A 12,997-nucleotide genomic window follows, 5' to 3' on the forward strand; every position below is an offset into this window, starting at 1 on the left:
AGTATATAGCTAGTTAAATTTAGCCTGTAGGTATTTATGTTATAGTTTAAACTTTGTAGCTTAAGCTTTGGGTGTGGAATTTGAGGGCAGATATCCTGCTCCTGACTGCCAAAAGTTGTTACACCGGTATTGTTTATTTTCCTACTAATTTTCTGCCTGTCTGATTCTGCTGACGTGTTCTGCTTAGTGACATGTATATTACCTGTTCGTTACTCTTGTCATGTAGTTGGGCTGGGGTGGGGCTATGTCTGGGGTGGTGACAGGGAGGAAGAATACAGGGCAGTTGTTCTTAACACCTTGGGCTGGGGAAGGAAAGGATCAACTCCAGAGCAGTCAGCATGGTGATCTGTTCCAGAGCCCTCCAAGTTCAGCACATGAAGGTTATGATTGTGTAGTTTGCGAGCTGCAGCAGCTTGGTACTTTAAAATCTTATTTCTTTATTCATTAACAGAATGTAGACACCACTGGCTGGATCAGTATTTATTGCCCATTTCTAATTGCCCACAGGGCTGTTAAGAGTCAACCACATTGCTGTGGGTCTGGAATCTCTTGTAGGCCAGACCAGGTAAGGATGGCAGTTTCCTTTCCTAAAGGGCATTAGTGAACTAGGTGGATTTTTCCGACAATTGTCAATGGATTCATGGTCATCGTTAGACTCTTAATTCCAAATTTTTACTGAATTCAAATGCCACCATCCGCTGTGGCAGGATTTGAACCTGGAACCTAAGAATGTTACCTGGGTCTCTGGATTAACAGTCCAGTAATAATACCACTAGGCTATTGCCTCCTCTCTAGTTCAAGCATAGAAGGAAATGCTTCCCAATCAGCTGCTTTCTCTATATCTTCTTGATTTTTATTCTGACCCATAGACCATTTAATGAGTTTGTTGAACTCTACCAACTCTGTATGAACAACTACTGTGAGCATGAGTAGACCATTCAGCCCATTAACCATGTTCTATTCTGCCATTCAATTAGACCACAGCTGATGATGAATCTCGATGCCACTTTCCTGCACTACCTCTATATCCCTTGATGATATTAGTCTCTAGAAGCCCATCAGTTTCTGTCCTGAACATGTGGAATAATAGAACTTCCTCATTCCCCTGTGGTAGAGAATTGCAAAATAATCACACCCTTTCCTTTCATTTCCTTGTGTTGCTGGGACAGATTCCATAGGTAATAGCAAATGCCAGCTACCTAAAACAAACTCACATTCCACCTGCAACAGCATCTCCATCCTTTCTTGTTCTAATTTACCATTATAACCATTTATTTCCTTGTTGTGTTTGTCTAGTTTCGCCTTTACCATTTGTTTAACCACTCCCTCTGGTATAAAGCTCCACATTTCCTCTGCTATGGGTGAAGAGGCTTCATTTGAATTTCCTATTGGATTTCTGAGTGACTATCTTATATTGATGACCTCTTGTGCTGCTACCACATAGACATTCACCCAAGGTTGGAAACAAACCCGTGTCTCTAGCACTGTGAGGCAGCAGTGGTAACAACTGAGCCACCATGCCACCCTGGGTGAATGACCATTGGTTCCAGTCTTGCTTGGGTTCCTTGATGCCACAGTTTCTAGAGCATGTCTTCAGTAATGTTGCCAGAACATTGTCAGGTCCCATAGCCTTTGTAGTAGCCAGTGTCTCCAACCATTTCTCAATATCACATGGTGAATCAAATTGGCTGAAGACTGATATCTGTGATGCTGGAGACCATAGGAGGAGGCCGAGATGGATGGTCCATTCGACACTTCTGCCTGAAGATTGCTATGAAAGCTTCAACCTTCTCTTTTGCACTGATGTGCTGAGCACTTACATCGTAGAAAATGGGGATATTTGTAGAGCTGCCACCTCCAGTGAATTGTTTAGTTGTCCACCACTATTCACAACTGAATGTGGCAGGACTGCCAAGCTTAGATATGATCCATTAATTGTAAAATTGCTGTGCTGATTATGGTGTTTGGTATTTAAGTAGTACTGTTTCGTAGCTTCACCAGGTTGACACCTCATTTTCGGGATTCCTGGTGCTGTTCTTGGCATGCCCTCCTGCATTGTCCATTGAATCAGGGTTGATCCCTTGGCTTGATGGTAATGGTTTAGTTGGGGACATGCCAGGCCATGAAGTTGCGGATTGTGCTAGAGTACAATTCTGCTGCTTTTGATGGCCCACCGCTCCTCATGGATGCCTAGTCTTGAGTTGCTAAATCTGTACGATGTGTGTTCCATTTAGTACGGTGATAGTACCACACAACACGATGGAGGGTATTCTAAATGTGAAGGTGGGACTTTGTCTCCACAAGGACTGTGCAGTGTTCACTCTTATCAATACTGTCATGAACAGATGCATCTGTGGCAGGCAGGTTGGTGAGGATGAGGTCAAGTATGTTTTTCCCTCTTGTTTCCCTTACTGCCTGCAGCAGACACAATCTAGCACTTATGTCATTAGGATCTGATCAGCTGTATTATCAATCATGCTGCCGAGCCACTCTTGGTTGTGGACATTGAAATCCCCCACCCAGAGAGCATTTTGAGCATTTGTCACCCTTGGTGTTTCATCAAAGTGTTGTTCAATGTGGAGAAGAACTGATTCATCAGCTGAGGGAGGACAGGATGTTTCCTTGGCCAGGTTAACCTGAATTGAAAAATGTCGCACTGGAAAAGCACAACATCCAAGGACCAGGCGAATCAATGTTTCAGGCATAAGCCCTTTATCAGGATTGACATCAATTCTCCTGCTCCTCGGATGCTGCCCGACCTTCTGTACTTTTCTAGCATCACACTTTTCAACTCTGATCTCCAGCATCTGCAGTCTTCACTTTCTCCAGGTTTAACCAGAAGTCACGAGACTTCATGAGATCCAGACTCAATGTTGAGAACACCAAGGGCAAAAAATTCCCAACTGTGTACACTGTGCTGCTACCTCTGCTGGTAGACCAGGACATACTCATGGATGGTGATAAAGGTATCTGGGACATTGCCTGTAAAGTCTGATTCTGTGAGTATGACAATGTCAGGATGTTGCCGGACTAGACTGAGACAGCTCTCCTCAGTTTGACACTATTCCCCAGATGTTAGTAAAGAGGAATTTGCAGGGTCGACGCGGTTGTTTTTTGCCGTTTTGTCTTTTCTGGAATCAAGGTCGATGCCAGGTGGTCTGTCTGGTTGTGTCATCGCGATTGATACAATTAAGTGGCTAGCTAGGCTGTTTCAGAGGGTCGTTGAGAGGAAGAAAACCTCATAACATTTCAGATGTATTTTGATATATTTATGTGCAGTTGTAACGTCAAAGCATACAAGACTATGGCCAGGTGCTGGAATATGGGATTAGAATATGAGGTTGTTGTTTTTGACTGGCACAGAATTGGTGGGCCAAAGGGCCCTTTTTTGTTCTGTCGACCTCTATGACTGTCATTCTCTGGTTGGATTTAAAATGTGCCTGTATTACAGTTTCACCCTGAACTTAAAATCTGTCAGAAGCTGCAGTGGTGTCTTGTAAAATATTGCAAATATATACCATTGTAGGTTACATCTGCTGTGTAATGTGACAGACTGCTAACAGTCCCTAGTCGTTGTGTGAAAGTTGTTAAACAGCTTGATGTTTTCCTCCCCTGTTTGGGAATATTAGCAACATTAGATTAATGTAATTTAATTCTCGTAGGGACTACAGTAGATTACCTCAGGGAGTTGTTGAGTTTCCACTGACTTATAGCTACTGCTACTTGCTTTTGATATTGTGGAAATGATAGGAGATAGGTTTTAGAAGAAAAGTCGTTAATCTCAAATTAGCCCTCAGGATTAGAAAATCCCAAAGATTTACCATCCTCTGACTAATGACTATAAAAAACAATTTCTTCATCTTGGATCTAAGTGTCAATTCCCTTGTTTTTAAATTGAACCTCTGGTTCTAGACTACCCAATTGGGGGAAACAACTCATCTGCAATCTCCTGTTTATCCCTTTATGTACTTTGCACGTTTCAATGAGATCACCTCTCATTTTTTGAAAATCAAGGATCTCTTCAGATTACATTTCCACCATCCCCGAAACAAGTCAGATGAACATTTAAGGCATCATGGCAGCACAGTGGTTAGCATTGCTGCCTCAAAACACCAGGGACAGGGTTTGATTATAACTGTGGGCGATTCTAAATGTGGGGTTATTTAGATAAATGATTTGGATGTGAACATAGGAGGTATAGTTAGTAAGTTTGCAGATGACACCAAAATTGGAGGTGTAATGGACAGCAAAAAAGGTTACTTCAGATTACAATGGGATCTTAATCAGATGGACCAGGTTGCGGAGTGGTGGATGGAGTTTAATTTAGATAAATGCGTGGTGCTGCATTTTGGGAAAGCAAATCAAAGCAGGACTTATACACATATGGTAAGGTCCTAGGGAGTGTTGCTGAACAAAGAGACCTTGGAGTGCAGGTTCATAGTTCCTTGAAAGTAGAATCACAGGTAGATAGGATAGTGAAGAAGGCGTTTGGTATGCTTTCCTTTATTGCTCACAGTATTGATTATAGGAGTTGGGAGGTCATGTTGTAGCTATTTTGAGTGCGAGCAGCAGCTAAGGTAAGACTGTTTGTTTTAAAAGTACTTACCGGTAGCGGGCAGCGGTGGTTTTTTTCACTCTCTCTTCACAGAAAGAGCGGGAGCAGTAGGGGGAAGTGACGACGACCAGAGAGGCAGCCGAGACCCGGAAGCAGGTAGAGCGTAAGCTTACCTGGGTAGGTTTGTTTCCCCTTTAAAAGCGCGCAGCTGAAGAACCCGAGGCACTACGGAGGTAGTGCCTCCCACCCGCCCTCCTCCTCTAACCTAATAATAAGATCCGTTGCAGTAAGGAGGTAAGTGCCGAATTTTGCTTGTTGTATTCTTTAGACCCAGTTTTTTTAAATAAAGGTTAGCTTTAGAGGGATGGCAGTGAAGGCAGTGCAATGTTCCTCCTGCAACATGTATGAGGTGAGGGATGCCATGGACATCCCTGCTGATTACACTTGCAGGAAGTGCACCCATCTCCAGCTCCTCCAAGACCGTGTTAGGGAACTGGAGCTGGAGTTGGATGAACTTCGGATCATTCGGGAGGCAGAGGGGGTCATAGATCGGAGCTATAGGGAAGTAGTAACTCCAAAGATGGCAGATAGATGGGTGACAGTGAGGGGGACTGGGAGGAAGCAGCCAGTGCAGGGACCCCCTGTGGTCGTTCCCCTCAAGAACAAGTATACCGTTTTGGATACTTGTGGGGGGGACGACTTACCAGGGGTAAGTAACGGGGCTCAGGCCTCTGGCACGGAGCCTGTCCCCGCTACTCAGAAGGGAAGGGTGGAGAAGAGCAGAGCAATAATAATTGGGGACTCGATAGTTCGGGGCACAGATAGGCGGTTTTGTGGGAACGAGAGAGACTCACGTTTGGTATGTTGCCTCCCAGGTGCAAGGGTACGTGATGTCTCTGATCGTGTTTTCCGGGTCCTTAAGGGGGAGGGGGAGCAGCCTGAAGTCGTGGTCCATATTGGCACCAATGACATAGGTAGGAGTGCTGAGAATGTTAGACAGGCTTTTAGGGAGCTAGGTTGGAAGCTCAGAGTTAGAACGAACAGAGTTGTTGTCTCTGGTTTGTTACCCGTGCCACGTGATAGAGAGTCGAGGAATAGGGAGAGAGAACAGTTAAATGCGTGGCTACAGGGATGGTGCAGGAGGGAGGGATTTCGGTACTTGGATAACTGGGGTTCTTTCTGGGGAAGGTGGGACCTCTATAGACAGGATGGTCTGCACCTGAACCTGAGGGGCACCAGTATCCTTGGGGGGAGGTTTGCTAGTGCTCTTGGGGGGGGTTTAAACTAACTCTGCAGGGGCATGGGAACCCAGACTGTAGCTTTAGGGTGCAGGACCTGGAGTGTAGGGAGGGTAGGAATATGGCATCAATCTTAAAGGATGGTGCCTGTAAACAGAAGAGTGGCTTGAAGTGTGTATACTTTAATGCCAGAAGTATACGAAATAAGGTAGGTGAACTCGCAGCGTGGGTTGGTACCTGGGACTTCGATGTTGTGGCTATTACGGAGACATGGCTAGATCAGGGACAGGATTGGCTGTTGCAGGTTCCAGGGTTTAAATGTTTTAGTAGGGTCAGAGGTGGGGGTAAAAGAGGGGGGGGTGTGGCTTTGCTTGTCAAAGATAGTATTACAGCGGTGGAAAGGAAGATGGATGAAGATTTGCCATCTGAGGTAGTTTGGGTTGAGGTTAGGAATAGGAGAGGTGAGGTCACCCTGTTAGGAGTCTTTTACAGGCCTCCTAATAGTCCTAGAATCGTTGAAGAAAGGATTGCGAAGATGATTCAGGAGAAGAGTGACAGTAATAGGGTGATTGTTATGGGAGACTTTAACTTTCCTGATATTGATTGGGAAAGCTATAGCTCAAGTTCGTTAGATGGGTCAGTGTTTGTGCAATGTGTGCAGGAGAGTTTCCTGACGCAATATGTAGATAAGCCAACAAGAGGTGAGGCCATACTGGATTTGGTTCTGGGTTACGAACCAGGCCAGGTATTAGAACTAGAGGTAGGTGAGCACTTTGGGGACAGTGACCACAATTCGGTGATTTTTAGTCTAGTGATGGAGAGGGATAAGTGTGTACTACAGGGCAAGAGTTATAGCTGGGGGCAGGGAAATTATGATGCGTTGAGGCATGACTTAGGATGTGTGGATTGGAAAAGTAGATTCCAAGGCAAGAGCGTAATTGATATGTGGAACTTGTTCAAGGAGCAACTATTGAGTGTCCTTGATAAGTACGTACCTATCAGGCAGGGAGGAAAGGGTCGTGTGAGGGAGCCGTGGTTTAATAAGAAATTGGAATCCCTTGTTAAATGGAAGAGGGCGGCCTTTGTAAAGATGAGGCGTGAAGGTTCAATAGGGGCGATTGAGAGTTATAAGGTAGCCCGGAAGGACCTGAAGAGAGAGCTAAGAGCAGCAAGGAGGGGACATGAAAGGTCCTTAGTTGGTAGGATTAGGGAAAACCCTAAGGCTTTCTATAGGTATGTTAGGAATAAAAGAATGACTAGGGAAGGAATAGGTCCAATCAAGGATAGTAATGGGAAGTTGCGTGTGGAGGCTGAAGAGATTGGGGAGGCACTGAATGAATACTTTTCGTCAGTATTCACTCAGGAACAGGACATTGTTGTCGATATGAATACTGAGGCACGAATAAGTAGAATGGATGGCTTTGAGATATGTAGAGAAGAGGTGTTGGAAATTCTGGCAAGGGTGAAAATAGATAAGTCCCCTGGGCCTGATTGCATTTATCCTAGGATTCTCTGGGAAGCAAGGGAAGAGATTGCAGAGCCATTGGCCTTGATTTTTGTGTCCTCTTTGTCTACAGGAGTAGTGCCAGAGGACTGGAGGCTAGCAAACGTGGTTCCCTTGTTCAAGAAGGGGAGTAGGGATAATCCTAGTAACTATAGGCCAGTGAGTCTCACTTCTGTTGTGGGCAAAGTCTTAGAGAGAATTGTAAGGGATAGGATTTATGCACATCTGGATAAGAATGATGTGATCAAGGATAGTCAGCATGGTTTTGTGAAGGGCAGGTCGTGCCTCACAAACCTTATTGAATTCTTTGAGAAGGTGACGAAGGAGGTAGATGAGGGGAAAGCGGTAGATGTGGTATATATGGATTTTAGTAAGGCGTTTGATAAGGTCCCCCATGGTAGGCTACTGCAGAAAATACAGAGATATGGCATTGAGGGTGAGTTGGAGGTTTGGATTAGGAATTGGCTCTCTGGAAGAAGACAGAGGGTAGTAGTTGATGGCAAAGGTTCATCTTGGAGTGCCGTCACTAGTGGTGTTCCGCAAGGATCTGTTTTGGGACCATTGCTGTTTGTAATTTTTATAAATGACCTGGAGGAAGGGTTAGAAGGTTGGGTGAGCAAGTTTGCGGATGATACGAAAGTCGGAGGAGTTGTAGACAGTGAGGAAGGATATGGCAGGTTACAGCGGGATATAGAGAAGCTGCAGAGCTGGGCAGAAAGGTGGCAAATGGAGTTCAATGTAGCTAAGTGTGAAGTGATTCACTTTGGTAAGAGTAATAAAAAGATGGATTACTGGGCTAATGGTAGACTACTTGGTAGTGTGGAAGAGCAGAGGGATCTTGGTGTCCATGTACACAGATCTCTGAAAGTTGCCACCCAGGTAAATAGTGCAGTGAAGAAGGCATATGGCGTACTGGCTTTTATTGGTAGAGGAATTGAGTTCCGGAGTCCTGAGGTCATGCTGCAGTTGTATAAGACTCTGGTGCGGCCGCATCTGGAATATTGTGTGCAGTTTTGGTCGCCATACTATAGGAAGGATGTGGAGGCACTGGAACGGGTGCAGAGGAAGTTTACCAGGATGTTGCCTGGTATGGTAGGAAGATCCTATGAGGAAAGGCTGAGGCACTTGGGGTTGTTTTCTTTGGAGAAAAGAAGGTTTAGGGGTGATTTGATAGAGGTGTACAAGATGATTAGGGGGTTAGATAGGGTTGACACTGAGAACCTTTTTCCACGTATGGAGTCAGCTATTACAAGGGGGCATAGCTTTAAATTAAGGGGGGGTAGATATAGGACTGATGTTAGGGGTAGGTTCTTCACTCAGCGAGTCGTAAGATCATGGAATGCCCTGCCAGTAGCAGTAGTGGACTCTCCCTCTTTATGGGTATTTAAGCGGGCATTGGATAGGTATATGGAGGATAGTGGGTTAGTGTAGGTTAGGTGGGCTTTGATCGGCGCAACATCGAGGGCCGAAGGGCCTGTACTGCGCTGTATTGTTCTATGTTCTATGTTCTATACAGGACATTGGTTCGGCCACTTTTGGAATATTGCATGCAATTTTAGTCTGCTTCCTATCAGAAGGATTTTGTGAAACCTGAAAGGGTTCAGAAAAGATTTAGAAGGATGTTGCAGGATTGGAGGATTTGAGGCTGAATAGGTTGGGGCTGTTTTCCCTGGAGTGTCGGAGGCTGAGACGTGGCCGTATAGAGTTTTATAAAATCATGACGGACAAGCATAGAATAAATAGGCAAAGTCTTTTCCATGGGGTGGGGGAGTCCAGAACTGGAGGGCATAGGTTTAGGTGAGAGGGACCACCTGAACCGATCAGGTACCAATGTTCTAGCAAAGAGGATAAATAGGGTGGTCAGTAGGACTTTAAACTTCTGAGTTGGGGGGAAGGGAAAGTGAAAGCGACAGGGAGTATGGAGTTAAATGGAAAGATAAGCAGAAGGATAGCATGTGTGCAGGCGGATCTAAACTTGAGGCAGACAAAAAGAAGGGAATGCAGCAAAAAGGAAGGATAACTTAGGACATCTTATGACTGCCAATATCTCTAATGGTAAGAAAGTTAGCATTAAGGCACTTTACCTGATTGCTCGTAGCATTCGTACAAAGCAGGTGAACTAATGGCACAGATCATCGTGAATGATTATGATGTGGTAGGCATCACAGAGACGTGGTTGCAGGGGAGTCAGGACTGGCAGTTAAACATCCAAGGATTTTCAACTTATCGAAAAGACAGGGAGGTGGGCAGAGGGGGTGGGGTTGCCTTGTTAGTACAGAACAAAATTAAATCTATGGCACTGAATGACAGCATCGGATGATGTGGAGTCTGTGTGGGTGGAATTGAGGAACCACAAAGGCAAAAAAACCATAATGGGAGTTATGTACAGACCTTCTAACAGTGGTCAGGACCAGGGACGCAACATGTACCGGGAAATAGAGAAGGCATGTCAGAAAGGCAAGGTCACGGTGATCATGGGAGACTTCAATATGCAGGTGGACTGGGTAAGTAATGTTGCCAGTGGATCCAAAGAAAGGGAATTCATGGAATGCTTACAGGATGGCTTTTTGGAACAGTTTGTCATGGAGCCCACAAGGGAGCAGGCTATTCTGGACCTAGTGCTTTGCAATGAACCAGACTTTATAAAAAATCTTAAAGTAAGGGAACACTTAGGAAGCAGCGATCATAATATGGTAGAGTTCAGTCTGCAGTTTGAAAGAGAGAAGGCAAAATCGGATGTAATGGTGTTACAGTTAAATAAAGGTAATTATGAGGGCATGAGAGAGGAACAGATGAAAATAGACTGGCAGCAGAACCTAGCGGGGAAGACAGTAGAGCAAAAATGACAGGAGTTCGTGGGTATAATTGAGGACACTGTACAGAGGTTCATCCCTAAGAAAGATTATCCGGGGAGGGATTAGATCGTCATGGCTGACAAAGGAAGTCAGGAAATGTATTAAAGAAAAAGAGAGATCCTATAAAGTGACCAAGAGTACTGGGAAATCAGAAGATTGGGAAGGCTACAAAAACAAACAGAGTATAACAAAGAGAGAAATAAGGAAGGGGAGGATCAAATATGAAGGTAGGCTAGCCAATAATATTAGAAATGATAGTAAAAGTTTCTTTCAATACATAAGAAACAAACGACAGGCAAAAGTAGACATTGGGCCACTTCAAACTGATGTTGGAAGGCTAGTGATAAGGAAATAGCAGGAGAACTTAATAAGTACTTTGCATCAGTTTTCACAGTGGAAGACATGAGCAATATCCCAACAATTAAAGGGAGTCAGGGGCTGAGTTGAGTATGGTTGCCATTACAAAAGAGAAAGTGCTAGAAAAGCTAAAAGGTCATAAAATTGATAAATCTCCTGGCCCCGATGGGCTACATCCTAGAGTTTTGAGGGAGGTGGCTGAGGAAATAGCGGAGGCGTTGGTTGAGATCTTTCAAAAGTAACTGGAGTCAGGGAAAGTCCTGGATAATTGGAAGATCGCTGTTGTAACCCCTGTTCAAGAAAAGATCAAGACAAAAGATGTAAAATTATAGGCCAATTAGCCTAACCTCAGTTTTGGTAAAATTCTAGAATCCATCATTAAGGATGAGGTTTCTAAATTCTTGGAAGAGCAGGGTCGAATTAGAACAAGTCAACATGGATTTAGTAAGGGAGATCGTGCCTGACAAACCTGTTGGAGTTCTTTGAAGAGGTGACAAGTAGGTTAGACTGGGGAAACCCAGTGGATGTGGTCTACCTAGACTTCCAAAAGGCCTTTGATAAGGTGCCACACAGGAGGCTGCTGAGCAAGGTGAGGGCCCATGGTGTTCGAGGTGAGCTACTGGGATGGATTGAGGATTGGCTGTCTGACAGAAGGCAGAGAGTTGGGATAAAAGGTTCTTTTTCGGAATGGCAGCCGGTGACAAGCGGTGTCCCGCAGGGTTCAGTGTTGGGGCCACAGCTGTTCACATTATATATTAATGATCTGGATGAAGGGACTGGGGGCATTCTAGCGAAGTTTGCCGATGATATGAAGTTAGGTGGACAGGCAGGTAGTACTGAGGAAGTGGGGAGGCTGCAGAAGGATCTAGACAGTTTGGGAGAGTGGTCCAGGAAATGGCTTATGGAATTCAATGTGTGCAAATGTGAGGTCTTGCTCTTTGGAAAAAAGAATACAAGCATGGACTACTTTCTAAACGGTGAGAAAATTCGTAACGCCAAAGTACAAAGGGATCTGGGAGTGCTAGTCAAGGATTCTCTAAAGGTAAACATGCGGGTTGAGTCTGTGATTAAGAAAGCAAATGCAATTTATCTCAAGAGGGTTGGAATATAAAAGCACCATTGTGCTACTGAGACTTTATAAAGCTCTGGTTAGGCCCCATTTGGAGTACTGTGTCCAGTTTTGGGCCCCACACCTCAGGAAGGACATACTGGCACTGGAGCGTGTCCAGCGGAGATTCACACGGATGATCCCTGGAATGGTAGGTCTAACATATGAGGATCCTGGGATTGTATTCATTGGAGTTTAGAAGGGGAGATCTAATAGAAACTTACAAGATAATACATGGCTTGGAAAGGGTGGACGCTAGGAAATTGTTTCCGTTAGGCAGGGAGACTAGGACCCATGGACATAGCCTTAGAATTAGAGGGGGTAAATTCAGAACAGAAATGCGGAGACATTTCTTCAGCCAGAGAGTGGTGGGCCTGTGGAATTCATTGCCGCAGAATGCAGTGGAGGCTGGGACGCTAAATGTCTTCGAGGCAGAGATTGATAAATTCTTGATGTCACAAGGAATTAAGGGCTACGGGGAGAATGCGGGTAAGTGGAGTTGAAATGCCCATCAGCCTTGATTGAATGGTGGAGTGGACTCGATGGGCCTTACTTCCACTCCTATGTCTTATAGTCTTAAGTGTTGGCAAATGGGACTAGATTAGGTTAGGATATCTGGTTGGCATGGGCGAGTTGGATCGACGGATCTGTTTCTGTGCTGTACATCTTTGTGACTCTAAGAATTGAAGCAAGACTTTGTTAATTCTCTGTCCAAATCTTCTTCCAATGAGGCTAGTATTCCACGTAGTCAGCTTAATAGCTTTCTGTGTCTGCATGTTAGTCTTTGATGACTTATTGACAGGGACATCTAGGTCTCTTTATATATTACTCTCTCTAATCCCTTAACCTTCAAAGAATACTCTGTGCATTAGTTATTTCTACCAAAATGGATAATCTCACATTTTCCACATTATATTTCATCTGCTAAGTTCTTGGTCAATTAATAGTCTATCCAAATCTCCTTTAAGCCACTTTGTGTCTTCCGCACAGCACACAATTACACTAAGCTTTGTGTCATCCGCAAATTTGGAGATATTACATTTAGTCCCTATCTCCAAGTCATTGATATGCAATGTAACATTTGAGAACATTTGGGACTGATTCTTGGAATGCACTATAGTCTGAGCCTGCTAACACCGGAGTGGGTCATTTATCTAGATTGTAACATTTCCCTACTATTATTGTAAAATCTAACAGGTCTGTAGAGCCTTATAAATTTGCTCTCCCCACCAGCCCGCCCCCACCTTTGAATTAGGTGCCATTTGCAGCCTTCCTTTGTGCAGCAAACATTCCAGAATCTATGAGATTGTGGAAGAAAATCATCAATGCATTCACTATCTCCATAGCTACATCCTTCAATACTTGGGCCGTAGAATGTCA

At 44.5% G+C, this 12,997-nt stretch overlaps 1 protein-coding gene across 1 annotated transcript in view; it reads left to right on the plus strand.

Moving 5' to 3' along the window:
• Nucleotides 1–451: 451 nt before the first annotated feature.
• kiaa0513 (KIAA0513 ortholog) overlaps nt 452–12,997 on the plus strand; it is a 173,303-nt gene continuing 160,757 nt past the window's right edge. Inside the window, exon 1 of the mRNA XM_072595777.1 lies at nt 452–565. The gene's annotated coding sequence lies outside the window, so the exon portion shown is untranslated. The remainder of the gene's footprint in view (nt 566–12,997) is intronic.

The sequence above is a fragment of the Chiloscyllium punctatum genome, chromosome 26 (assembly GCF_047496795.1).
Source record: "Chiloscyllium punctatum isolate Juve2018m chromosome 26, sChiPun1.3, whole genome shotgun sequence".
Lineage (NCBI taxonomy): Eukaryota > Metazoa > Chordata > Chondrichthyes > Orectolobiformes > Hemiscylliidae > Chiloscyllium > Chiloscyllium punctatum.